The sequence below is a fragment of the Lissotriton helveticus genome, chromosome 5_1 (assembly GCF_964261635.1).
Source record: "Lissotriton helveticus chromosome 5_1, aLisHel1.1, whole genome shotgun sequence".
NCBI lineage: Eukaryota > Metazoa > Chordata > Amphibia > Caudata > Salamandridae > Lissotriton > Lissotriton helveticus.
In genome coordinates this window covers 2,031,872,826-2,031,900,588 of record NC_136065.1, presented here as the reverse complement: position 1 = coordinate 2,031,900,588, position 27,763 = coordinate 2,031,872,826, and the positions used below count along the sequence as shown (strand labels likewise).

Sequence of the window (27,763 nt, the reverse complement as noted above, 5' to 3'; positions counted from 1 at the left end):
TGGAACTGTAATCCTTCCTCTCTTAGTGAGGCAGTTCAATCTATCTCAAATCGACAATCCGAGTCAAGCCAGGCATGGACTCTTCTCCTCTGGGACTAGCTCCATCACCGAAAAGGTTGATAACTTGGTGTTGTGTTTGGTCGTGAACAGGGTCAATAGAACAGAATATCAGTAATGGCTTACATACTGTATCCATAGTTAGATACCCTGGTCAGGGGCTTGCGTTAAATCTCATCAGCTGTCACTAAACCATTAGGCAAGTAGTGCACGTTCTAGCTCTGTTTCACTGCTTCCATATGGCTGGGATTAGCCAGTGTGGCTGCTTCTACTATACCCATATGGCCATGCATAATGCAGTATAGTGATTCTGTCCAGTAACCAGTAGCTCATATTTCCTATGCCATCAGAAAAATTATCTAGTCCATGTTGTCTGGCAGTGCTCCTCCCATGATGGTCCATTTTGCGGGTTCATTTCCTCAGCAGTGATCCAAGTGACAAGGATCCAGGGAGGGGGTAATTCAGCTGTGGCACATGAACTGTGTGAGGCAACAGTGTCTTGGATCAGGCCAGGAATCTCTGGATTTCATCGAACAAACCTATGCCTTGTCTGTACACAACATATATTATTCCAACATCAAATGTTGGTAACATTCTATTGATGATATGTTTCTAATAAAGTCTGGCTCCGAACAGGATTTCTATGAATGTGTTAAATATCTCAGTATTTCCATGAATTTGTTGAATATCTCAACAACGTTCAAAGCCACCTAACGTTTACATTGGCCATACATAAATTAGAAATTGCTTTCTTAACTCTAGCTATTAAACATGAGGATGGAGCACTGTACACCAGTCTTCATAGAAAATCCACTGAAAGAAACACCCTTTTCTCATATTACAGTAATCACCCTCGTGCCTTAAGAGATGGATTACCATTTGGCCAATTTCTCAGTCTTTGCAGAAATTGTTCCTGTGACGAAGATTAAATGAAGGAGGCACAAACTCTAAAAATCTAATTGTTGAAAAGGTGATATCCAAATAAAATAATGAGAAATTCCCTCACACATGCGTGGTTCTGCCCTAAGGAGGAATTACCCAATACCAGAAATAAACCCCCCCTGAAAAAGTGATTTGTCTCACCACCTTTGGGATACACACCAACCCATTTCATAAGCTAATCAAAAGAAATTGTCATCTCATTACAAATATTGATCCTGCAATGGAATACCCAATGTTATTATACAAACGTTGCAAGAATATTAAAGATCACCTAGTTCGTTCATCTACTCAAGGCAGTACTAGGCAAAGATGTAGGACACTAGAATCAGTCTGGGGGCTGCCAGAAATCAAAGGTAATCGCAGGTGTGGTAATTGTGTTGCATGAGGTTTGACGTTTGATACAGACATCTTTGAACATGGTAACGTCAAACAATCCCGTAACTTTATCTCAAACTGCAATACACAAAATGTGGTTTACTATATATGGTCCCTGTGTCAATTACATTATATTGGACAAACTTCCCAACCCGTTAAAGCACGGATAAGCCAACATCGAAGTAGAATAAGATGTTCTATTCTGAATGCTCCATTGGTGGCACACTACAATGAAATAAACCACACAGCAGACAAACTAAAGCGGAAAGTAGTTGACAAGGCAACCATCCCTGAAAGGGGAGGTGATTTGACACATATACTGCAGAAACTGGAATGCCAATGGATAGAACGAATCCAGTCTATTGATCAAGGACTGAATACTGCAGAGGAATAGCGTAGATTTGCAGCCACCCTATCAAACTTAACTCATAATGGACATTTATGCCACATAATATGAAATTGTCTGTTGGATTTGCCTGAATTCTTTGTGTGTTTTGTCTGTTCAGTTTCACCTGTATATATTCTATCACATTCCTTTTTTTTTTTTTATTTGCAAGCTGATGAGGAAGATATAACAAAATACATAAAATAAGATACAAAGTATAAGTAGCATGGTCATGACAAAAGCTAATTTCATTTTCCACTTGGAACACATTGCAAAGTAATTCATTTTGTACATACATGAATGATAATATCGGAGCCACAAAAAGAATGTATATCAGTACATCAAAACAAAAAAAAAAAGATTTTAATTGTCCGCTGAAGAAAAGAGAAGAGACATATATATCCCTTTCCTCCTCTTCTCCGCCTTTAAGCAAACAAAGGGCCTTCGATAAAGTCGCCCCATATTTTCTCAAATTTTTTTCGTGAGCGAGCTCCTCTAAGGTTAGCTAACCAGAGTTCCATAGAGCGAATTTCGTTAACTAATGACCACCATTCCCAGATGTTAGGAGGTTTGGGACAGATCCAAGCTCTAGCCAATGTAAGTTTAGCACAGGCTATAAGAATTGTTATCAAAGCAGGTTGGGGTAGGGAAATAGGATATAAATCAAGTAGTACAGTTGATGCGGTAAGAGTAGGTAGAGATATCTTTTTGATTTTTAAAACTTTAATTATTTCCCCCCAAAAGTCCTTTAGCATTGGACAGGAGAACAGCATATGTTCTAGGTCTGCTGCGTAAGCAAGGCAGTTGGGACATTTAGGGGCCGATTAGGATGGCGGTTTTTCCGCATCCTCCGGGCCGGCGGAAGTGTCCGCCGGCCTGGAGGATGCGGAAAAACCGCGGCGGAGACTCCAAAGACCCACCGCCAAATTAGGATGGCTGGTGGGTCTGGAATTCCGTCCGCCGCTTTTCCGCCGCGGTCGGCTTCCGACCGCGGCGGAAAAGCTATAACATGGCAGGCGGTGTCTATGAGACACCGTCCGCCATATTATGATGTGTGTGTAAATATGCTTTTCCACGGCGGCATTGCCGCCATGGAAAAGCATACGGACCTTCACTTCGGGGGCCCGTTGCGGGCCCCCTGGGTGAAGGGGTGGTGGTGGGTGCACATGGGGGGTACCTATGGTACCCCCCTGCATTTGCGTGCACAATGCAGCAGGCACCGCGCGGTGCCTGCCGCTTTGTGCACGCAAATGCTGTGCATGCATTTTTACATTGGGGCGGGTGCAGCTTGAAGCTGCACCCGCCGCAATGTTAGAGATAGAGGATGTGACCGCCACCCTGGCTCAAGTCCGTCCTCGATCCTAATCGACCCCTTAGTGCGGTCCCCTTGAATGTTGTTGTGGGACCACTTTGAGATCTTTTCCGGTGTATAATATAGCATACAAACTGTGCGAAACTGTTGTAGTCTTAAGCTAGATGAACGTACAGCATTGTTGATATTAGCTAAAGAGCATATAATTTGCTTAGACGTTATGTTTAAGCCAATTTTACTGCTCCATTTTTTAGCTAATTTTGAGCAATTGTCAATTTTAACAGCACAGAAGTATTTGTATGCCTCACTTATCACTGATTTATTTTTAGTGGAGTATAAACAGTTCCAAATATCAGAGTCTAGGATATTAAGTAGCTGTTTCTTTCTGATTAGGAAATCGTGTATTTGTATATATTTGAACCTCATATTTTCCGTCAGATTGTAGAGGGTTTGTAGAGTATGAAAATCTAGAAACCCTTGTACGCCATATAAGTCCCCCAAAATATTAATACCATGGGTTGACCATCTACGGGCCATTCCATCGTTGAATATTCCCGGAAGACCAGGATTGTCCCAAAGCTGTAGTTTCGGATGGTAAAAAGAAGTTTTGCAGTAGACCAGAATGTTAGCCCATATCCTGATACTGTCTTTGGCGGTCTTAAATTTCACCCTTTTATAATAATTAGGGTCGTTAGCTCCCAATAAAAACATATTAGACTCAGATTTTAGCATAAATACATGAAAAAAGAAAGTGTCTTCCCTATATAGCAAAGATCGAAGGCGCCTAATAAATGAGGACCAAAAGTATAATTTAACATCTGGAAAGTTTAAACCGCCTTTGTCTGTGCTATTTTTAAGGAGTTTCAGCGATCTTCTGGCTTTTTTGTATCCCGAAATGAAACTACTAAAAATCCCGTCAAGCTATTTAAAAAAGGAATTGTTTAGAGCAAGTGGGATAGAACGAAATAAGTACAAGAATTTGGGAAGTATCTTCATTTTAATGAGGTTAATTCTGCCGATTAAGTTCAAAGGTAATCTATGCCACTTTTTTAATGTGGCGGTGGTATATTTAATTAGTTCATTGTAGTTAAGATTGTTTATTTCTCGTATTTTCGAGGTAATTTTTACACCTAAATAAGTAGCAGTCTTACATATCTCAGGGACATTTGCTGTTGGTGAGTAATTAGCTATAATTTGTGTTTTGTTTGAGTTTAATTTATACTCAGATACTTTGCCAAATTTAAGAGCCTCTGTGTTAATTCCTTCTAAAGTCTGGATAATGTCAGAAGAATATATGGCAATGTCGTCAGCATATGCCGTTATTTTTAACACCTGTTCATTAGATTTAAACGGTATAATTTTGGGTTGTATTTGAAGGGAGTGTAAAAATGGTTCAAGTGAAAGGTCAAATAATAACGGTGATAGAGGGCAGCCTTGGCGGGTACCCCTCAATATCAGAAAATCTGTAGAGGTCAATCCCCCATAGCTAATGCAGGCTGAGGGGTTATCATATAGCGCTTTTATCCATTTTAGAAAATGTCCATTAAACCCCATTTTAGTCATAACACGCCATAAGGAGTCCCACCCCACTCGGTTAAAGGCCGTCTCGGCATCTAGTAGTATCATACCGAGTGGGGTGGACTCGATCTCAGCCACGTCAAACGCTGTGATAGCCATATTGGCGTGTGTGGTAGTGTCCCTCCCAGTAACAAACCCGTGTTGCTGTGGGTTAACCATTTTGGGCATAAGGAGAGCCAGCCTGGTAGCTAAAATTTTGGCAAATATTTTTGCGTCCGTATTGATCAGGGAGATGGGTCTATTTGACACTCTTTCCTCTTTTGGTTTGCCTTCTTTAAGAAAGAATATTATTTTGGCTCTATTCCAAGACTTGGGGGCCGTTCCGGTTTCCATAATCAATTGCATTACCTGTAATAGTAGAGGTGCGATTTCCTCTAAGCAGATTTTGTAAATCTCTAGAGGGATTGTATCTTCTCCTGAAGCCTTTCCGGAGGGTAGAGCAGCGATAGCTTGGCGTAGTTCTTGTCCAGTAATGTTTTCCGACAAGAGACCTGATTCTGTTTGACTAAGTAGGGCTAAAGGGAGCTCATCTAGGTAATTCTGTATTATAATTTCGTTTGGAGTGGATTCTGGAGTATATAGAGTCCTATAAAAATCTGCGAATTGTTCCAGTATGTCATAAGGTTGATCATGTAATAGATTGTCAGAGCCCCGAATGTTAGCAATTATAGTACAGGCTCTATCTTCCGCTGCTTTATATGCCAAGATTTTCCCAATTTTGTCCCCGCCCTCATATTGTTCGATCTTATATTTGTGTATGTTCTACTGTTTTTTTTAATAAGTTTTGCTTTTATTTCTGATTTCGATTGATTCAATTTAAGGCCTATTTCTACTGCCGTTGGCAAATTGAGCTGTAGTGCAGTAGACAGCTGTGCTTCTTGAGCAGAGATACTAAAGATCAGAGACTCGTTAAGTTTTTGACGTTCAAAATTTTGTCTGAGCACATATCCCTGCGTGAATCCCCTGATGCTTGCCTTACAGACGTCCCAAACTGTGTTACATGAAGCAGAATCTTGGTTGATTTCTATAAAATCAGTAAGATGGGTTCTTAGCTGTGAAATATAAGCAAGATCTGTTGTCAGATGTCTAGGAAAAGAAAATGATCTGGGGCAATTGTTTATATGTGAAGTGTCAAAAGTCAGCATTATAGGATTATGGTCGGATGAGATTCGGGGGCAGACCTCCATTAGACAAGTGTTTAAAAAATTTGAGTTAGCGAAAGCCATGTCCAGCCGGGAGCAAAGTTTATGAGGTGAAGAGTAATATGTATAGCCTGGAGAGTTTGAGTGTAAATATCGCCATGCATCTTTGATATTATGAGTGCGGCATAGGTCTAAAATTGAGGCTCTAGTTTTGCGCATCCGTTGTAAACTCCCTGGCCTAGTAGTGTCTAATTGGTAATCCATGATGCAATTAAAATCCCCCATTATAATAAGTTCCCCATCCCAGTCCAAGAGTTTTATATTCAAATCATCAAAGACCCTAGGTTCATCTTGGTTCGAAGCATACACCGCGCAAAGGACATGTTTGTGATTTTCAATATTTATTTGAGCTATTACCCATCTGCCATCTTTGTCGTAAGCAGTTTGTAGAATTTCGGCCTTAAATCGTTTGTCTTTGAGAATCGCAACCCCTCTTATTGATGCCCCAAATGTGGTACAACAAACACTATCATAGCCTAATTGACAAAGTAGTTTTTTATCTTTGCCAGCTATATGCGTTTCAGAAAGCAGTATGAGATGGGGATTGTGTATTCTTAGTTCTTCAGACACCAGACGTCGCTTATTTTTGTTATTTAGCCCGCAACATTCCAGGCAAGACATTTTATTTTATACATTGTGAATAAAACAACCAACATAATAGTAAACCAAGTGGTATTTTCCAGTTCTAAAGCCATGCATGAGTGAAATTTTACTTAGATTTTTGTCATTTGTAGCAAGTCTCCCTCTCGGGTTGCAAACACATTTTTTCAGTTTTTTATCCCCCCACCCCTCGGAGAGTCGAAGAATCCCACCCTCCACCCCCCTGTCACCCACCCGCAACGGGAAGGGACCACCCTTCAGGTTCTGCTGCCGTTGGAGAGGCAGCTTCTGCAGCAGACTGCCTGAAGAGTCCTACCACCACCCCCTCCGAAAAACATTACATCTCCTAGAGCTTAATTTCCTTAACTATAGTCTATTAAATCAACAAAATCAGAACAAGAAAAACATAGTATTTTTAACTGAGTAGTTAGGTCTCTAAGGTTTTAACTTTTACTTAGCTTTTACTTAGTCCAGAAAGATAATGTTCAACTTCTCTAGGATCGTTAAAGAAATGAGTAAGCCCGCCTTTCATGACTTTCAGGCGCGCTGGTTCTTGAAGAAAAACTTGCCCCCCACAGATTTAATTGGGTCAATCAATTTGCGCAGTTCCCAGCGTCTATCCATTGTAGCTTTGCTAAGATCAGACCTGACAAATAGGGATAGGTTCCCTATAGCTATAGGAGTATGAGGACGAGCTTTCTGCCATACGGCCTGTCTCAGCAAAAAGTTACCAAAAAAAATTAGAAAAGGACGTGGGAATTTGCTCTCCTTGTTTTTTTGAATTAGGGGTAAGCGGTGTGCTCGTTGGATTTGGGAATCCCAGTCCCAATCGGCTAAGTCCGGGAAAGCTTTTTGTAGTAAGCCAACACGAAACGCTCTGGAGTCTGACCCCTCTGACCCTTCCAGCACCCCAAAAAGTCTCAAATTTGATCTTCTCTGTCTATTTTCTAAATCCTCAACTTTGAGTTGAAGTGCAGTTATCGGAGTGTCATGTTGGTTTACTACTGAGTGTGTACGCGTTGTCGCTTCTTCTACCCCTGCTACTCTGTGCTGCAGCTCTTCGATGTCCTGCGAAACCTCACAGAACTTGGAGGTTAGTTCTGATAAAGAAGACTGGAGTTTATTGTTATCTTCACGCAGTTGTAGATAGTGCTCTTGTGCTTCAGCACGTTGATTAATTAGTATTTGAAGTATTGTGTCAAGCTGGGTAGAATTAGGTTCTAGCTTGTCTTCCTCCCCTGGGTTTTTAGAGAGGATATTATTCGTAGTCGTGGAGAGGGATGCAGTGGCCGAGGTTGAGGCGGTAAACAGAGCTGAGGTGTTGTCATCGACAGTTAAGTCTGTAGTGTTACCTCTCCTCTCTCCATCTGTAGCCGGCAACCTTTCCTTGGTAGATGTCAGAAAGTTGCTAGCTAATATAGTTGGAATAGGTTGTAACAGAGATGGACACGTATCTTGTTCAGCTATGACCTTAGCAGAAGCGTTGAGTGGTTCACTTACAGTATTGTTATCTAAGAGAATTGAGCCACCTAACAGACCGGAGGTTGGATCAGGGTCCGTAGGGCTTGTCCCAGATAGTCTTAATGTCATATTTTTTACCAGCCCCTTAGCCTCTATCCATTTCCTAAGAGGGCTTTTGTCGACCAACATTTTCTTGGCGAATGCTATGTTGTTAATAACAGTTCGGTTTACGGTGGTGCTAACTTTCACCCCTTTTTTAGTCGTGAATTTGCTCTTTGTTTTACGTCTTCTAGTCGCCAAGGATTTTGTTGCGTTTTCAGATGGGTCAGCCGATTCTTCTTCCGTCTCAATTTCATATTCGTCGTGGGAGCCCAAGTCTGCACTTTCTTCATCTGTCACCACTAAAGGATTATTGTTTTCCTTTTGTTGTAATCTTATACTGCTGTGTCCTGTATCAGCTAAGTCAAGTGTTGGCTCGGTATCAAAAATTAGTGGTAGTTCTGTGAATTGCGTAACGTTAGGGTTAGATACCTCAGCCTCATCAATATTTTGTATGTTTAAATTAGTATTTTCCTTTGTAGTTTCCTTTAGTGACTTGTTTACTGCGGTCTCTTGACCTTTTGGTGATGTATCATTTAGGCCACTATTTGCATCTGTGACTTCCGGAGTTATTTTTCCAGACACATCAGCTGGGCTAGCGGGGGTGTTTGTGTTATTAGGTACATCAGTTTTGACCCCATCGTTTCCTATCAAAGACCCCACTAGAGCCCCCATCTTAGCTTTTTGTTTGGCAGCATTTTTATCGTTTTTTTTTTAATGAGGAAGTGTTCATATCAGTCATATCAGTCTGCATTGGGGGACATATTGAAGGCTTACCGGGAGCTGGTTTTTCAATGCCTTTACCCATGTTCTTATCGGCTAGCGCCACCGCCGTAGAGAAAGTTTCTTTGAAGCTGTGAAGCGCTGTCTCTCCCCCTGAAGCCTTAGAAACAGGGGGCTTGGTTGCTGGGTCCGTGGCTCCCTTTGTCAGTACGAGGTTAGAAATTGAAGGCGCCGAAGCTTCATTTGGTGCGGTTGCTGCAATTGCGGTCCCCGCCCCCGTACCCGTTCCTGTTGGAGGTAGGGAAGGTGCTGCCGTAGCTGCCGAGGTTATTGTGCTTGCAGCCCCCGTATCCGTGGAGGAAGGAGCGGCGGTAGCTTTGGTGTTCCGCGTGATACGCAGCGGATTCTTAGGAGACATTATGTGCAACCACCAGGTACGGACAGGTTGAAGACCTATCCAGCCGACCTCCGATCTGGAGAGCAGGCTATGGATCTGTGTGACTGAATGCCTAACGGTCCGGGAGTGATTCGAGAGCCAGTGCATCGGTGAGCGTTTTCTTTTTTAAGAAGCCGATTTACTATCCGTAGTGCAATCTGTGTTTCTTGTTCATACTCTGTAGTTTTGAAACAGAAACAGCTGTTTTTCTATCTCATTCGGAGGGGGTGAGGAGCTCCAGGATTAGCTGCCGCCGGCTCGAGTCCTCACTCCCCACATTCCATAGATGTTTTAAATAACTTTTTACTCTAGCTTGGATCCCGCTCTTCCTGAAAATCTGTGACCGATCTCTCTGCTCCCCTATGTAGCAAAAATTGCGGAGAAACATCTTAATGGCCAACAGTCTATTTTTCTGGAAGAGAAACAGGTTCTTCCCGATGCCCAGTCTGGCTTTAAGCCACACCATAGCACAGAGACAGTCCTTCTCCTGGCAACAGAGGCGCTGAGAATTGCTGCCGATGAAGGGAGGACTACTGCTATGATCCTTATTGGACCGGAGTGCTGCGTTCGACACGGTGTCCCACGGCCACCTGCTTGAGAGGCTGCGGGAGGCCGGGGTCGACGGTGGCACATGGGAATGGATGAAAAACTTCCTGCAGAACCGATCCTTCCAGGTTCTGCAACATTCATTTAATTCCAGAGTCTGTCCTCTGTCGCAGGGGGAGCCGCAGGGTTCGGCTCTTAGCCCCACCCTGTTTAATATCTATATGTGCCCTCTGGCAGATATTGTATTGAGGCATGGGATAAAGCTGGTGTTATATGCTGATGACACTCAGCTGGCTGTGACCCTGGAGCACAAGGAATCTAGAATGGCCTCTGATTTTAAGGTCAGCTTGGGGGAGCTTGCGGACTGGATGAGATAAAGCTGCCTCCAGCTGAATGCAGGGAAGACAGAGGTGATGTTTGTTGAAAAACAGCCCTCTCTCTGGTCACAGCATTGGTGGCCTGAGGAACTAGGACCTACCCCAGCACCGAAAGCAAAGGTGAAGAATCTGGGAGTATGGTTCAATGAAAATCTGTCCTTCTCCGAGCAGATTACCGCTGTGGCCGGAGCCTGCTTTGGCATGCTTAAAATGCTACGCAAAATGTTGGACCTTCTCCCCCTTGACGCGAATAGAACTATTGTACAGGCTCTTGTTACATCTCGCCTTGATTACTGCAACATATTGTACCTAGGAGTGACTGCAAGAAATTTGAACCTTTTGCAGAAGGTCCAAAATGCTGCAGCCCAGCTGATCCTGAACATCCCTAGGCGGTCTCGGTGGGGGAAGCTCTGAAGACATTTCATTGGCTCCCAATTCAGGCCAGAGTTACTTTTAAGGCCTTATGCTTTGTTCATAGGATTCTTAGTCAGAAGGGGCCCGATTCTTGCTCCCCCTTCTTACAGTTTATCGGCCCGCATGGTATCTGAGATCGCATGGTATCTGAGATCGCTTGGCTCTGTTAAGGTGATTGTGCCCAGGGTGTGGAAGGTACGAGCTGGAGGAAGATCTTTTGGCTTCCTGGCAGCTAAGGCATGGAATGACCTGCCTGCGGATCTTAGGACATGCGTGTTGGAGCCTTTGTTCTGAATTTTTTTTTTAACTTGGCTCTACCGTCACCCTTCTTGTGGACGGAAGTAATACTCTTGACTTCTATGCGCAGTTAGGTCTCTAGGTCAGGACTGTCGCTGGGTCTTTCATTGATGTTCTAGCGCAGGGACACTCCGTTGGAGTAACCAGGCACTTTACAAGCTAACTAATAATAATAATAATAATAATAACCCTGGAGCAAACTCCATCCCAACAGTCTATACACGGGTAAAAACAGAATGGTTTTAGCCAGAGTGCCTGATCAAGCTGCAAGAGATGGACGCCTCTGCCATGGTAGGTCAAGTGGACTGTACAGGCATAACCTGAACTCAAACGCAGAGGATAGGCAGGACAAAATGGGGGTTGAGGTTGTAGTGGAAGGATAGGCAGACTGGAAATCAGAGGCACAATGTAAAAGGTGGCAGTCTGTTCCCCTGTGACCAGTTGGAATCGAAAATAAAAACAAATGCAGAAAGGCAGTATGAAAGTCAGTGGCACTCTGTATACTGCTCTGGTTAAGAAGAACAGTTTCATAGTTTCTGAGTTTCTCGCTTGGCTTGTCAGCATTCATGCCCATACCATTATCGGTACCGGAACAAATAGGTCTAGTAAGACAATATGGTAAGATTATTTGGCAAATAAGAATTAAGTCATTTTTTTAGCAAGGCACGCTGGTATATGCAATGATCTAAAGGCCAGAAGCCAATGAAGAGTGTTAGACGGTGGGTGATGGACAAGCACAAAGGGGGTCCCAAAATCAGCTAGCATTGTAGTTCTGAATGGCTTAAAGGAAATTACTAAGATACTCAGGCAGTCCTAGATAAAGTGAGTTGATGTCATTCAGATGAGCCATAATAATGGATTGCTTATACAAATACAAGGCAAATTCTCTCCCCTCTAACTGGACTGTCAAGGTACACCTATGCCCCTGTCATGTAGTTTAGCTTGTTAAGGTTATCCCCTAATCTCTCACCTTTACATCCGATTTACAGGAGTACACCGCCCCATGTCTTCCACCACCACATCTGAGAGTTAGGGGTATCATCATGTCAAGGTTACCCCCAAGTCCCTCACCATCAGATCTGCCAGAGGTACCCCGATATTCTTCACCTCCAGTTCTACATTGCCAGGCGATCTCCTCCAATTAGGACTGTCAAAGGTATGCCCACGTTTCTCTTCTTCAGTTCTGCTTGTCGGGGGTACCCAAAGTCTCTCCCCTCCAGTTCAGATTATCAGGGTTACCCCAAGTTTCTCACCTCCAGTTCTGATTATCAGGGTTACCCCAAGTTTCTCACCTCCAGTTCTGACTGTCAGGGATAAGCCAATGTCTCTCGACTCCAGTATTGACCATCAGAGGTACCTACATGTCTTTCACCTCCAGATGTCAGATGAACTCACAGATCTCACACCTCCAGTTATATCAGGATTACCCGGAAGTCCCTCACGTCCAGTTCTTTCATGAATACACCCCACATCTTGTCTCCAGTCCAGTCTCTCAGAAGTACCCCTTTGTTTCTCGACTTAATTTAAGTCAGAGGCCCCCATGCCTCTCATCTCTCTACATATATATCCAGGAAAACTCTCACCTCCACCTCCGATGAAGTCCTGCTTTCTTCTGCTGCCCATAACTGCAGGCTCTCCAGCTCCTTTTTCAGTCGCTCCACGTGGCAATGAAGTCTTTTCTGAAAAACAATGAATGCACTAATTTTATCCAGCAGCAATTCTGCAAATCAATATTTAGCTAAATTATTCCAAGCAAGAAGATTTCATCTGTGCAGCTGCCCCCATGATGTTACAGACTACTCTTCTAGGCGTAGATACTGTCCACACTGTCCTCATAGGTCCTTATTTCAAAAGTCCGCTTAGTCACACTCTCCACTAGGCGTTCACAAAGAAGAACATCACCCGTTATAAGAACGTGACGCCACATAGACTCTTTGTATTCTCTTACCCCTCCGAGACTTCTTTTCTGTTTGTTCTACTTAGAAGTCTTCCTCAATACATACATAAGCCTTATCTGCTGCAGACAGCCAATGCTTCAAACACTGCCACACCAGGTTAAACAAGCATTGGCATAGCCAATAGGTCTCGCTTTTGGGACCTTATAAGTATTTAGTTATACAGCACAATATCCTTAGTGCAACAACACCAACTGTTGTATGGCTAAACAATTATAAAGTCCCAAAGGCGAGACCTATGTTGAGTAAATTAAATCTAATGACCCCCACACAATGCGAGTTTTCTCCCACGATGAGGGGTTTGTTTTTTATTTTTACTATACCCAACCTCCAAGATTACCTGGTGGAGATGGACAGGAAAAAAGTAATCCACCTGACAAATCTGAATTGGGTGCTGGTCAAATGGAAACCCTCTGTTGGGCTGTCGGAGAAGTATGTCGGCAATGGAGTCCGGAATAGGCTCCTGCGCATTCTTTTTTTGTCATTTCAGAAGTTAAAGCCAATTTTTCAATGCCTGGCTTGGGAAAGAGACGGTGTATTAAAACTGTTGTGACAGAAGCCCATCGCTTGCACGTTTACAAAACAGAAATAACACAGCCGTCCCTGCACAGCTTGCTAGCCCTTTGACATATATGTTCCATACATCACATCCACTGCTCTTCTTTTCTGCAGGGGTGTTTTCCAAGCCTAGGGTGCTTCTGGCCCAGGCACAGTAAACCGTATTGAATCGACAAATCATGAGAATAAAGTGTTGATTGTTTAAGAAAAGAACATGTAATAAATCCACTTCTATTCCCTCGCCCCCAACACACTGTACTTAAAACGTTAAATTTTAATCATGCAGTCCCGGATAAACTGCACACCCCCATCCTTCCAAGATCCCATGTAAAGAACATTCTATACATAAAAACCAGCCAGACACATACTACCCCTCCCCCGTTCCTTATTGATGGATGTCACCAGAAAATGAGGGGCACGATAGAATGGGGCTTGGCGTACTCGAGGAAAAGTCTATGGGGAGGGGGCGCTCTTCTGCGCACAGGGATCCCTCGGGAATGTTCATTAAATTAAAAACCTCCAAAGAACAGCATGGGGCAATCAATGATCGTGAATTATACAAAAACTTTCTCCCCTGAACTCTTCAGTATTAAACTTTCTTCTGAAGAGAACTGGGTACCAAGAGTGGACGTATACCAAAAGCTAAAAAATACAGTTCAAGCAAGCAAATAAACACATTGAATAGGTACGGGGTTTGCATTTTAAGGCAAGTTTCTTAAGAATTACCTTTAATAGAATTAATCAAATGTGAAGAAGCATATTGGCAAATGGAAAACCTGTCATGCACAGAGAGCGCCGAGTACCTCGCACTGCAGCGCTGAGTGCTGTTCCCAAGCAGTTACAGTCCTGGCCGCCTCATCGCATTTCCCACAGCCTGCACAGCTCTGTGGGTGTCCTGCGCACCCCGTTCCTTGAGCCCCGGTTCCGTGGAAGCGAGAGGGGCTCCCGTGCCCATCGCCCCCTTCTCAATGGCCCTGCCGCCCGCAGCTGACACCTCCTCCACGGCGCTCCGGTGCGGATGGCGGAGCTGCGTCTGACTCCTGCCCCATTCCAGCTCGGCTCGCAGCAGCCCCGTCTGCCCCCGGGTCTCGGGTGATGGAAAAAACGTCAAGGCTGGATTTTCGTTAAGTCATCCTGTCCCGCACTGGCAGTGCCGAGGCGGAACTTGCTGAAAATGGAGCTTCAACTCGGATCCGGGAAACAAATTGTAAAGATACTTTGAAATGATGAGGAGAACTTTAACCAGGCAGCTGGCTTGAGTTGGAGGCGCACTGCGGAAAGTGCTTGCACTAAAAGACGTTTCATCAACGCGCTTCCACATCGCAAGCAGCAGCAATAAAAGATTAACATGGCGGCTCAGCCGCAGACCAGCCGGCCTGGTGACTGGAGGAATGCGGATGCGAGACCGCTGGGACAATTAAAGTTTTGCAACATTCAGTCTTTTTTTAACGAGGGATGCTTTTCCAAGCTAGCCTGTAAGTAATTATCAGCTCAGACTCAAAGTTATTCGGGGACGCTGCTGCTATCGTCTCGCCTACCAGTACCACTCACCTCTTACACTGTTTTATGGACATGCGCCTTTCACACTTAAAAAAACAACCCCGCGCCTCGCGCAGGAGAGGGAGGCTTGCGACCATACAGCGCCGCGCGCTCCCGCAAGGAAATCGCCAGACGTGCACGCGTTGCCATTGCAAGCAATGCAACGCATGCACGTCTTTGCAGGGAAAGCTGTGCCGATGGCATTAGGTCTCTTTCCTAAGCAGCGCATGCGCGCTGCGTAGGCGAGACCTAAAAACAACTGCATACTCTACAAATTCACCATGACATGCACCCCAGCACATCTGGCTGACAAGCTCAGTATCTTTGGAGGCTCTTGGTACAACCATGGCCATAACCCCATCAAATTGAAGCTGAAGAAGTGCAAAAAAAAGAAAAAAAAGTAACCAGACTTCTCTATCTCTGCATCCGGTATCCGGCAAAAACATGCATGTATCTACTAAGATTGCCCAAACCCTGCTTCAATCTAGAGAAGAGCAGAGGACATACGTCTTTAAAAAACACTACATCACAATACATTAGCAAGACACCAGCTACCGCTTCAATCACGTTGACAACATCTACGCTTTTCACACTGTACATTGTGCTTTTAGTTCGGTTTACGCTGTACAAATACTATAACAAGCACCCAGGAAACATACATACCAAAAATGTTAATTACATTGAAGAGGATTTTGTCTTTGAAAACATACACTAAAAAGGATTAGAGACACCCCTTCGAGATCCTGGTTCAACAAGGACCTCAATACAGAAAGAAGACAACCTAGAGCTGCAGAATGACTCTGGCGAGTAAACCCTTCCTAAACTCACCTCCACCAACTCAGAGCAGAACATACAAAAATCGCATCATCAATGAAAAAACAGCCTTTTTCCGTAATGTCTTTGACAATGCAATAAATAGTCTGAAAAACCTTTTCAACATCCTCAAAAACCCACCTTCTAAACCACCCACTAAAGCCCCTCAGGGCTCAAAAGAAAACTGCGATAAATTCGCCAAATTCTTTGATGAGAAAATCACTATGATCGAGTCCTCCATTGAACGCCACACTCAAGTGCCTTCTGTAATCTCCCTCCACCCCACAGATACAAAAAATCCTACCCTTCTCTTCCCGGACTGCAGAGTAGGTATCCCCCTTCCTGAGACAAAGGTGTGCAACCAAACCCTAGGATCCCCCTCTACCCAAAATTGCTGGAAAGCATTCAACCCACTCTCAGAAATGGACATCTCCAAACTAATCGTGAATTCAAAACCCTCCTCCCACTTCGCAGACCCCTTTCCGGCCTCCATGACAATAAATCTCAGTCACATCATTTCATCCCTCTGGACGATGATAATAAACAGCTCACAAAGCACGGGGGTCATGCCAGACTGCCTAAAACTTGTCCAAGTCTCTCCACTTCTAAGAAAAAAAAAACGCCCTTAGAACCTAACAACTTCACGCCAATCTCTAACCTGCCCTTCCTGGCCAAAATCATCGAGAAATGTATCCTACCCCAACTCAACCGCCACATGGACTCCAACAATCTCTTTGACTCTCACCAATCAGGCTTTAGAAAGGGCTGCAGCACAGAAACAGCCTTACTAAATATAGCAGATGACATCCATAAATGTATGGATGCTGGTCGCTGCTGCCTGCTCATCCTCCTAGACCTATCTGCGGCCTTCAACATGGTGGACCACAAACTTCTTCTCAACACCCTTAAACAATGGATCGGAGCAGACGGCATAGTGCTCAAATGGATCACATCTTTCTTTCACAACCGTTCTCAACAAATCAAAATAAACAATGCAACTTCTGATACCTCCACTTTAACCAGAGGTGTCCCTCAGGGCTCAGACCTCTCACCCACTCTCTTCAATATCTACATGGAGCCCCTCACTACCATAATCAATCAAGTCAACATCACCTACCCCCTCTATGCAGACGACATCCAGCTCTACCTGGAAGTCTCCTCCACAGAAGGCATATGCCGTCTTAACGAGACTCTAAAAAAATCCAAAATTGGCTATCACACAAACACTTAAAACTTAACCAAGAGAAGACGGAAATCCTTCTTCTCTCAAACAACAGACAAACCCACCAGGCCCAAGAATGGATTAAGCATTTGGACTCCCTAAACTTCGACCGAACCCTGGCCTGCTCCGCCTAGTCGCTGGGTATCTTACTGGTCACTAACCAGAACATGAGCTCACACATTAAGGCTACCGCAAGGAGAGCAAACTACAAATTTAAATTACTCAACAAAATCAGGCCCTTCCTCCCGTTTAATGATCTCAAGACTGCAATGCAAGCCCTGGTTCTATCCAGACTAGACTACAGGAATGCTACCCTCACAGGCTCAGCAAAATCCCACCGAGCCCCATGTGAACAACTCTAAACGCAGCTGCAAGGATGGTCACTGGAACCAAAGGGCACGATCATATCTCCCCCTCCTTGAAAGATCTAAATGGCTCCCTATTGAAGCTCGCTGCCAGTTCAAAACTGCCTGTCTTACCCACAAAGCCATTCACACTGGTAAACAAGTCTACCTGGCAGTCAAGCTCACCAGGGCAGGCCAGGCAAGAAACCTGAGGAGCACCAACAACCTTCTTCTCATTACCCGAAAGAGGTGTAAACAAAAAGTCCCGGCCTGCTCCTTTTCGGGCAATGCCCCCAAAATCTGGAAAAACTCAAGGATCTCCTCCTCGCTCCACACCTTTAACCTTCGGATCAATACACCATTAGCTACCATCTAGTGAACTCCCGACTTTTCATTTATTTTTTACCTGCCTCCTACCTTCTAACGGCTCTCCATTTTGTTCTGTCTGTCTGTTCTTTCATATTACCTGTATACCTGTTGTAAAGCGCTCTGCTACCCTCTGATCCTGCCAGCGCTACATAAAACTCTCTAAATAATTAAAAAAGTAGAGTGATAATGGAGGCCACACAGTATACTTTTTTCTCCCAAGTGTTATTTTCCACTATACACCTCATCCACTAGGTTGCTCCTTAACTGCTCTCTCACTCTCTAAAGACACATCTCCTCTTGCATCTCTGTCTCCACACCCTATGGAATGTTCAGCTCCATACATTCCGGCTTCAAGGATACCACACACTTCCCTCTTGGAGGATTTTACAGAATTGGGCAAGTCTAAACTTTAATAAGTGAAACAGAAATGAACTTTTCCAGAACTTATTCTAAAAGACGAACAATATCTCCCATTTATAATTAATTCATCACACTGTCTGGATGCTTCTTAGATTTCTCTTTCTCAATTATTTTGTTATTCCTTCACCTACATCTTCGTGCAATCTCTTGATTTTCCTTTACTGAGTCACTCACTTTATATACTCCACTGAAAATCTAGACATGTGAATCCTTTGCCACGCTGAACTTGCTCAACCCCACATAACAGATATCATTAAAATTCAACCTATCCTGTTGTGGCACAGGGTATGAACCATAAATGAATGTGTTATGAATCGGGCTTTACTACAGGATACCCTCAGCCTGGATCACGTGGAGAGATCACAATGGCTGGGATATGTTAAGTCCTTCCTGACTGAGATTGGGTGCTATTCTTACTACTCGGATCCATCTACAATGGATAGCATCTCAAGGAGCTCATTGAAAGCCCTCTGCCTGGACCACCTTGAGGATAAGAGGAGGAGAGTTGAATCTCTGAAATACTCAGTAGTCACACCTCCTGATTCTATGTGAGACTAAGTCTGTACAGCCATACCTATCCTTGCTCATGACAAACCATGATCGCTTTCTTTTAACTCGACTTAGATTTTGTGTATTTTTTAGATTGGTGTCCTTTCCCAGAATGAATTCATGGACACGTATTCTGCCCTCTTGCCCGTGTGATGGCACCTCACAACAATCGGATATCCATATCCTTTTCTTTTGCAGACTCTATAGTGCCCCACGTAGAGAAATTATAGTCCCTTTTTTAAAAGAAATTAAATTTACCAGATGCCGCCCAGCTTTTTTAGAGGTCCAGAGAATGGATACGGTTTTAACTGTAACTGTGGTCTTAAAATTCTTAAAAAGTGTTTCTAAATTACGGAAACAATTGGTAACGGAAATGTTTTAAACTTTTTTACCTATTGAAAAAAAAAACTGTCTTTTGGTCCCCCTCACTGAATTCACTTTAAGAGCTGTAATCATTGTAATCCGATTTTCATGTTTGTTACTTTTATGGTTATTTGTTTTTAACCGAATAAAGTTCTTTGAATTTGAATTTGAATTTGAATCCTTTGTTGTAACTTGATTAAGTGAACAACTTGATTAAATTCAATGGGTTGCAGAACTTAGACCTCTTCTCATTTCACTCCCATCTTCATCAATACTCCTACACTTATTTTTGTAATCTCTGCCAATTTCTTCCACTCAAAATGCCCCTTTCCTTTCATTATCAAACTTCCTTCCTTTTTACCCACTTTCCCTCTGTGGAGGCATTTGTCCATTTGCTTGACACACTCTGGACTCACAAATGTGTTTCGTTTTCCAAAGGTACTCTCCCAAGATAGCATGCATTGAACATGTATATGCATCCATTCTCTTATGGAATTCTTCCCAATTCCTTCCACTACGTTTTGCCAATTGCATTGCTTTTTTTTACAACTTTGTTCAGTGCCTCAACCATTCCATTTGCTTCTGAGTAGTTCTATGCTATTTTTTGTATGATTGAGTCCGATACTTCAATGAAACAAGACTAGCCAAAAATCAGAAAGCGCAGGACAGAGTGAAAGATAAGCATAACGTCAACAAGTGATAGGAAAGGAAGCTAGGCTGTAGATGATTAATGCAATCTGATGTAGTTTTTTTAAAGGAGGTCTGTCTTTATCTGTCCCAAATTCAAGAACAATTGAGACAAACTTGATGGATGTGGGGATGTTGTTCCAAATACTGAGTACATCAATGGAAAAACCCAGCAATGTACCACCAGTGATGGTGAGCTTGTTTTCAAGAGGAGTGGGGGGATCATCTTGAAGGTTTTATAGATGATGGATATGGTTTTGAAAATGGTGCAGTAGGGCAAGAGAAACCAATGGAATTTCATCAGCATAGGGGTGATGTGAAATACTTCAATGACCTGTTAAAGAACGGATGCCTGGAGGTTGAAGCAAGGGAGAATACAGGTGAGAACCGTCAAACTCGTTTACCTGGTGATTCATGCAGTGTGTAGAGCTTTAGCCTGCTGGTGCTATGGCGGACGCCGGCTGCAACGGAGCATTATGCCACCAAAACAACTCTAGCCCCCTAGAGACCGCGTGAGTGCGGAGCCGCGGAAAACCTGTAGGGCCCCCTTACAGCACGGAAGAGCAAGATCAGGAGGAAGGCAGGTAGGATGCAAGGAGGTGGAGGTGGGGAAAGCGGAATCCAAAAACCAGCGTCTAAGTGAGGAGGAGGATCCCATTAAACAACGAGTGATCCCGGGGATTTTTGCTGGCCGAAGGAAGGCAGAAGAAAGGAAGGAGGCTACGGATGGCAATATCTTGCCTGGGCCTGCTTCTGGCAATGCGAATCTCCCTCAGTTGAACAGCCGAGTACTGGACTGCTAACTTCGGTTCAAGGGGAACCAGTGCAGGAAGGGCAAGCAGGTCTGACAATATTAACATGGCAGGCAATGTAATGAGGAGAGGAATTCCAATAGTGCCTCAGCAACCAACCCTAAGCATTATCAGATACAATGCAAGACCAGGGGGGGGGGTCCAAAGGGAGAGGTGGGATTTTTTTGTCAATGAGGGCTCTGAACTATCCAATGTCAGTGAAAATGATGCATCAGATCTGGATAACTAGGAGATTGACTCAGATAGCTCATTCTTCAACCCTAATACTCAAAAACGGCTTTCCTCCCAAACATGGAGACGAAGAAACAAAGGTGGAAGGGAACCTGAGACAAGGCAATCAGAATCAGATCATAGCCGATCTAGCCAACTAAAATGGGACTATTCAACTCCTCATTTTTTGGAAGGGGGACCAGAGATAGAAGACACCGCTCAAGGGGCAAATAAGATATTTTCCGATTCAAAGACAATGGCAGTCATCTCCCTCAATGGGACCGATATACTCCACTCTCAAACAGATGTAGGTGGAAGCAAAACAGGAGCACAAGAGGGCCCACTTAGCAACAAAGGTACAAGGAGCCATTTGTAAATAAAGCAAGACGTGCACAGAAATTGGGGAGAGAACAACGGCATTGAAAGAGCGAGTGGTAGCATTGGAGGCTGGAGCGGAGGGTACTGTTCGACAAGTCACAGCAAATGAGACTAGGATGGTGGACTTCAGGTGGAAGTAGGAAGACTTTGAAAATCGCCAACGCCGTAATAACCTCGACTTTTGGGTATACCGTAAAATGCAGAGGGAGAGGGCATCAGAGGGTTCGTGGTACGCCTGCTGAAATGGGGTCTGCCCGAATTGGCACACTGGGAATAAGACGCATAGGTGCAGCGAGTGCACTGCTTTCCACTTATGCTTAAAAAGAGGAAAGGGCAGAATGACGTTAATGAAAAGCCTAGAGCCATTTTAATATTTTTGGGGAATTTCCTCCCAAGACAAGCGGTATTCGATAAAGCAATTCCCGAAGCAAAACGATCTGCAGAGGGGCACACCTTCTTTGTTAGGCTGGACTTCTGCCACACTACTGTGGAAAGAAGGTGGAGGCTTCGGCAATTAATCATGCCTTTTCAAAAGTTAGGGTGTAAGGTATATCTGCGAAGTCTGGCACGGCTCAAGGTTATTCATAAGGAAATCACAAGGGTATTCTCCTCTGAAATGCAGACACAATACTTCCTACGAGAAATTTCGGAGACAGGGAAGTAGAAAGAATCTAAGGGATGTTAAATTTGGCCTAAAAATTGTATGGTTGTACTTTCTTTTTGTTTTTTATCGACTTTAAAATATTATAAATAGTTTTTTCACGTTTGGTCTGGCAGAGTCATGATGGATGGTGACGTGAAGCAGCATTATGCAGGAGGCATCACAAGGGTCTACGGACCTTTTTGCCTCTAGATGGGTTGGTGGGGGGTTCTGGTTGTGGGCTGGTCAGTTCTCTGAATTTGATGAAATGGCATTGTTAGCTACAAGAAACAGACAGGAACTTTTAAATACCACACAAGGGAATGGGTAAACTAAGAACTGCATCTGTTAATATTTGTGGGCTAAATAACCCCCTTAAAATGCGAAGGATTAATGAAGACATCCAATATCTGAAGTCTGCAAGAGACACATGTAGAAGCAGGCAGACAGAAGATGGCAGAACTCAGGGAACATGTGCAAGAGGGGTCGCTATTATTGCCTGTGAAAGTACATTTAGATTCCCACATTCTAAGTCAGATAAAATGGGCAGGTGGGTCATTACTCAATGTTATGTTGACAATTACTTTTTTACACAATGCTCAGTACATGGTTCGGAATTAGATGACCCTGCCTTGTTTAGCTGGTTAAATACAGAGCTAGTCGGCTGGCCGCTTCCTTTAATAGTATGAGGGGATTTTAATATCAATATGAGTGTCAGTAATATTAATTTACGGGAAAGGTCATACCTTGGCCGCAAACCTAAAGTTTTCAAATCCCAAGCTAATTTATGTATGACACATGGACTAACAGATGTCTGGGCCGCGCAAGAACCCCAAGAGTTAGGATATACTTTCTTTTCTGCCCCACATCAGACGCATGCTAGGCTAGACTATTTTTTTGTGTCCCAGGGGATACTGACAGTTTATCGGATTCTTAGATTCCCTCGTGTTATGTCTGATCACAATCCACTGGTTCTAGAAATCTCAATACAAAAACAACGAAACCCCTGATTTCATGTTGGTATTTTGATAGAGCACTCCCTATTAATGAGGAGTATTTTGAACATATAAGGAATTGGATTCCTAGGTTCATAGCCGAGAATAAGGGAAGCGCGTGGTTGGATGTTGTTTGGATGCTCTAAAAGCAGGGGTGAGGGGGGAAACATCAAGGTATGGGTGGATATATGAGAAGAAGGAAAAACAACATATGCAAGAATTGTATAGAAAGCTACTTGAAGCAGAAACAGCTGGTGGGGTAATCACAAACAGGGGAGATATAGGGCAGGCACAAAAAAAGTGGCTCTAATAAAGTCAACAATATTGGACATCTTGGCGAAAAAAGCAGCAGGGAAATATGTGGCCTGGCGCTCTAAAATGTACAAATGTGGTGAGAGAGTTGGACATTTCTAGCGCTGCGCACTAGACAGCAGACGATCCAGGGGAAATTGAGGATCCTTTGGTTGGCTTAGTCTCTGAGCCCTCAGACACACGGGTTGCTTTTCAACAATTTTACCAGCATCTATATACTGAAGAAATCAATTGTGGGGGGAAAGAAATGGAGGATTATATGGCTGGGTTACCAGGGGAGAATTTATCGTTAGAAGAAAGGGAGGCGCTGGAGGCACCTATTTTGGAAGAGGAAGTTGGGGGTGTGATTCGATCCCTCGCGATTGGGAAGGCGGTAGGAACAGATTCTATTCCAGGAGATTTATATATAAAACTTGCTCCCGGTCTACAGGAACTGATGCAGGATATCTTTTTTTGAGGCTCAAGCGGGTCATGGGGCACCTGACTCTTGGAGATTGGCCAAAATAGTTGTATCTCCCAAAAAAGGCAAGTCGGTTAAGGAGCTGGGGTCCTATCGCACAATCACGCTAATAAATAGCGACGTTAAGGTGTATGCTAAGATCTTAGCTAACTGACTTGCGGGGGTAATAAAGAACAACACGGGGTTGTGCCCTGCCGTAGCACCACTGTTAATGTTTAACATGCAATTGCGATCTTTGATGCCTCTGGGATCGCCAGAGACTATGGCGCTAATTCTGCTGGATGCGGAGAAAGCCTTTGATAGGGACTGCTGGCCTTTTCTTTGGGTAACTTTAGAGAGCAGAGGGCTAGGAAAATGCTTTATTAAGGCCATTGCAATAATGTAACAAACCCAGTGGCCAGAGTAGAGATAATGTGACAGATGTTGGATCCAGTTTTGATTAGTCAGGTGACTCGCCAGGCCTGTCCTTGTTTACCCAGATTGTTTGCTTTGTGCATCGATCCGCTAATCAGAAAGATTGAGGGTAATAACGGGATCCTAGCAATGCACAGTAAAAGGGGGACACTAAGATCCTGGCATATGTCACTTCTAGCCCTGTGGGCGCATTAGAAGAAATTGAAAAGGAAGCCGATATCTTTGGGCATATCTCTGGCTATCTGCTTAACCAAAGTAAGACCCGAATTGTGATCAGTACGGGGCTACAGTTGAATGATTCATGGGTAGTACAGAAGGCAATGTATCTCGGGGTTGAACTTATGGCAGACGTGACAAAATTGTTTTAAACAAATCTGAGCCCCCTCCTCCCCAAATTTCAAACGGATTTTGCTCGGTTAGATAACCTTAAGCTTACTATGGTTGGGAGAAGCAATGTTATTAAAATGCTTTTTTTGCCATAAATGTTATATCTCTTCAGGGCTATTCCTCTGACCATAGATAGTTGATGGTTCAAATCTTTTTTCTTATTTTTCTTTTTAATCTTTTTATTAACTTTTGCTCAAATGACCATACATTCCAGCAGTTATAGTAATTTGTACATGGTTGACATTGTAACGTCTCAACACTTTTACCCCAGGGAGGAAGGAGGACCCGGGTCCTACCTAGTTAAAAAAGACCCACACGTGTAGCAGGCCATACAAAGAGCTGGGAAAGAAGGCATTTCAGTAAATCAGATCTCTGCTCTCTCCTGATCATGCATTTCTAATGTTTAGCCCTCCACCCCCAGCCCTGCTCAATGCTTACGCAATGGTGCCCATATTTTCTCCCACTTTTTGACTCACCCCCTGCTTTTATATACCGTTTCCTCTTCCCATTCTCTTAAGGATGGCGGCAAAGGTGCTCCCCAACTCCTTGCAATGTTTCTTTTGGCAATCACTGCTGCAAGAGCGAGCCATATTCATGTATGCCTGAGCCAGTCAGAGCCGCCCTTTATCATCAGGAGAAGCCATTTGGCGTCCATAGGGACCGTTACTCCTGAAACCCTTGACAGCTGGTTTAGATCCTTGTATCAGATGATATCTAGATTCCTGTGGGTTAACTGTCGCCCTCGAAGAGTGCTTACATTTTTAATGCTCCCAAAGGAAAGAGGCTGGTGGGCTGTACCTAATTTCCAGCTATATCATTGGGCTTCGGTATTATATAAAATGGGTATCCAACTCAATGGGGAAAAGGATAGGTCACGGGGGCTTCCTCTGATTTAATATATGAGCTATTACTAGTAAGGTAGGTTATCAGGAGTCTTTTGCGGCATACTGAATTCAACTATTACAAAAGGGTTAAGTTTAAGACCCTGACTTGTGCGTTTAAAGTTTAGACTTCAGTCCGGAAAAGACTTGGTTTGGGACTTATCAACGCCTATGCCCCAATGTATAATAATAAGTCACTTTCTGGTATTTTCAATGACGGTCATTGGAAATGTTGGTATAATAAAGGAGTATGGATGATTGGCGACGTTATAGATGAGACAGGGGTAATACCTGTTGATCTGATTAAGGATAGATATGGGGTAGATAATAGACAGTTCTTCAAAAATCTTCAGATAAGAGATTTCTTATCCAGAAAGGCGGGTGTAGTTGCGACTTTGCCAGGGTGACACTGGTAGAGATGCTGCTTAAAGGGCCAACTACACTTGGCAGATCTCGCTTTTGGGACCTTATAAGTATTTAGTTATGCAGCACAATATCCTTGGTGCAACAACATTTACTGTTGGATGGTTAAACACTTATAAGGCCCCAAAGGCGAGCCCTATTGGCTATGCCAATGCTTGTAGTCTTGGTGAAGAACTGCACCGGTCCCTTGCTGTTGGTGAATTAGGTATAGTTTTTTTGTGCTTCAGTCGTTTTATTTTGCAATGTTTCTTTTATATATTTGGATAATCGTTGTTGTCGCATTGATTATCACATGGGACTGGATACGGCTCTGTTTTCTCAAACATTATTTGTACAGAGCTATGGTACCTCTAATTTCTGCAAATCACCATAAACACATTTTTTTTAAATAAACAATCAAGGGCCACCAGTTTCCACGTTCTCTGGGGATTCCACCCATTGAGAATTGTAGGGCAGTCCCAGTTTGAGTTTCCAAACTACTACGCCTTTCATTCATTCGACACTACTGGTCGGGTCCAGCGCCAGCAGGCAATCTGCATCTCCACACTGTAGTGTGAGGTCAGACCAACACCCTCAGAGAAACTAAAACAATAACTATGCAAAATGAAAGCGCGAGTGGTGTTCCTGTGAGCACCAAAAATGATAAAACTAGCTCATTTTAATAGGGGTATATTGATGGACCGGAAGGTCTGTTGGCCAGATGTGTTTCAAGAATGTAATGAATTCCAGAGCAACTGGTTTGTCCTTAAATGTCAGATCAAGTGTTTTCAACTTTCTATTGAGTTTGCTGCGCAGCTTGTAATCAATGAATAATTATCTGAGGACTCAATACAGTAAAGAAGTGCAGGAGTATGAGGTGAAGAGAAGGGAGCAGAGAAATTTGGGGGGGGGGTTCGGAATGTGGGAGCAAAAGTATCATTGGGGAGGTCCCGTTGGTTTTAACAGCTTCTAGTTCTACCTATAGCTGGGATGATTCTGTGGGAACGATTTATAAATCTAATCAGAGACTGAAACCTTACCCTTTGCACTGTGACGCAGTTCAGAAAGTCAGATTGTAAATACTTATTCATTTCAGGGCTGTATACTGGATTAACTGAATCACTTCTAGTGAGATTCAAGGCAATTTTCAGCATCATGGAACCTGTTAGACTAGGGAGGCTTTATGAGGCAAAGGAGACCTGGGCTGACTGGAAAGCATGTGAAATAGGCACATGCAAGATTACTTTTGTGACATCCAGGCACCTGGAGACCAGCCATTTTACGAGCCCGACTTCCCTCCTCACCTGGAGTCGAACTTGCTGCCGTCCGGGAAGGTGCTGTGGTAGCACACGAGCAAGCGGTAAAGCGGCTGCTATTTCATCATGCAAAAAGAGGTGACAAGGAAGCAGAGCAGAATGCCGTACAAGAGGGCTTCTTTCCCTCGTGGCGAGGAAGCGTTGTGCCAGCGCGCTCTCGCTCTGTCTTTTAAGCAGTTTTGTAAACGTGGAAAACGAACAATGACACTGGAAATGAGCTACGAGGGACAGTACTTTTCAGGGGACATTGCTGCCCGCGCATCCCTCGCGTGCTTAGCACGTCATCGAGATCGCGGTGAAAACGAAAGTGATCGCGATGATGTGCTAAGCACGCGAGGGATGCATGCGCAGCAATGATTGGAGAGGCCGAGTGAGGCGTGTGTGCTTGTGCACGTAACCGCAAGCTGGTGGCCGGGCGGGTAGCATCTTGAAAAGCCCCTTACTAAATTCGAGCAAGCAGCGCATGCGCAGCTCTAGGCTTGACCTAAAAAACAACGGTTCCTGTGGATTGATAAGATACCTTTGTAATAAAGGAGGCAAAATTGCAATATTTTAGAGGAAACCTCAATGACAGAGGGCGAAAGAAACACTAACACAGGAGAATCCATGTAACATTTTTATAAATTTTTAGACCAAAAGGAATATAAACATAATTTGAAAATCAAAAACCATCAGTGCATTGTGTCCCAAGTGCGAACTGGAACCCAGAGTTAGGTGACAGTGTGAATTTCTATATACAAGGATTTCACAATTTTTTTTGAAGTCGACAATTAACAAGAATAATCTCTATGTAGACAGCAGCAATATGCAATGACATGCGCTGTGTAATGGTTCGCTTCTTCTGTGTGTCGACGGCGATGATTTAATCAAGCATTATGATCGCTGGCAGGAACTTTTACAGGTGGGATTGGGAGAAGTCGAAGATTCACTACA

General features: G+C 43.7%; 1 pseudogene across 1 annotated transcript in view; it reads right to left on the bottom strand.

The window, feature by feature from the left end:
- Nucleotides 1-27,763, bottom strand: part of LOC144752853 (E3 ubiquitin-protein ligase TRIM39-like) — a 375,734-nt pseudogene that overhangs the window by 300,947 nt on the left and 47,024 nt on the right. The window contains exon 3 of the transcript XR_013594127.1: nucleotides 12,388-12,483. The product of XR_013594127.1 is annotated as an E3 ubiquitin-protein ligase TRIM39-like (transcript). The remainder of the gene's footprint in view (nucleotides 1-12,387; nucleotides 12,484-27,763) is intronic.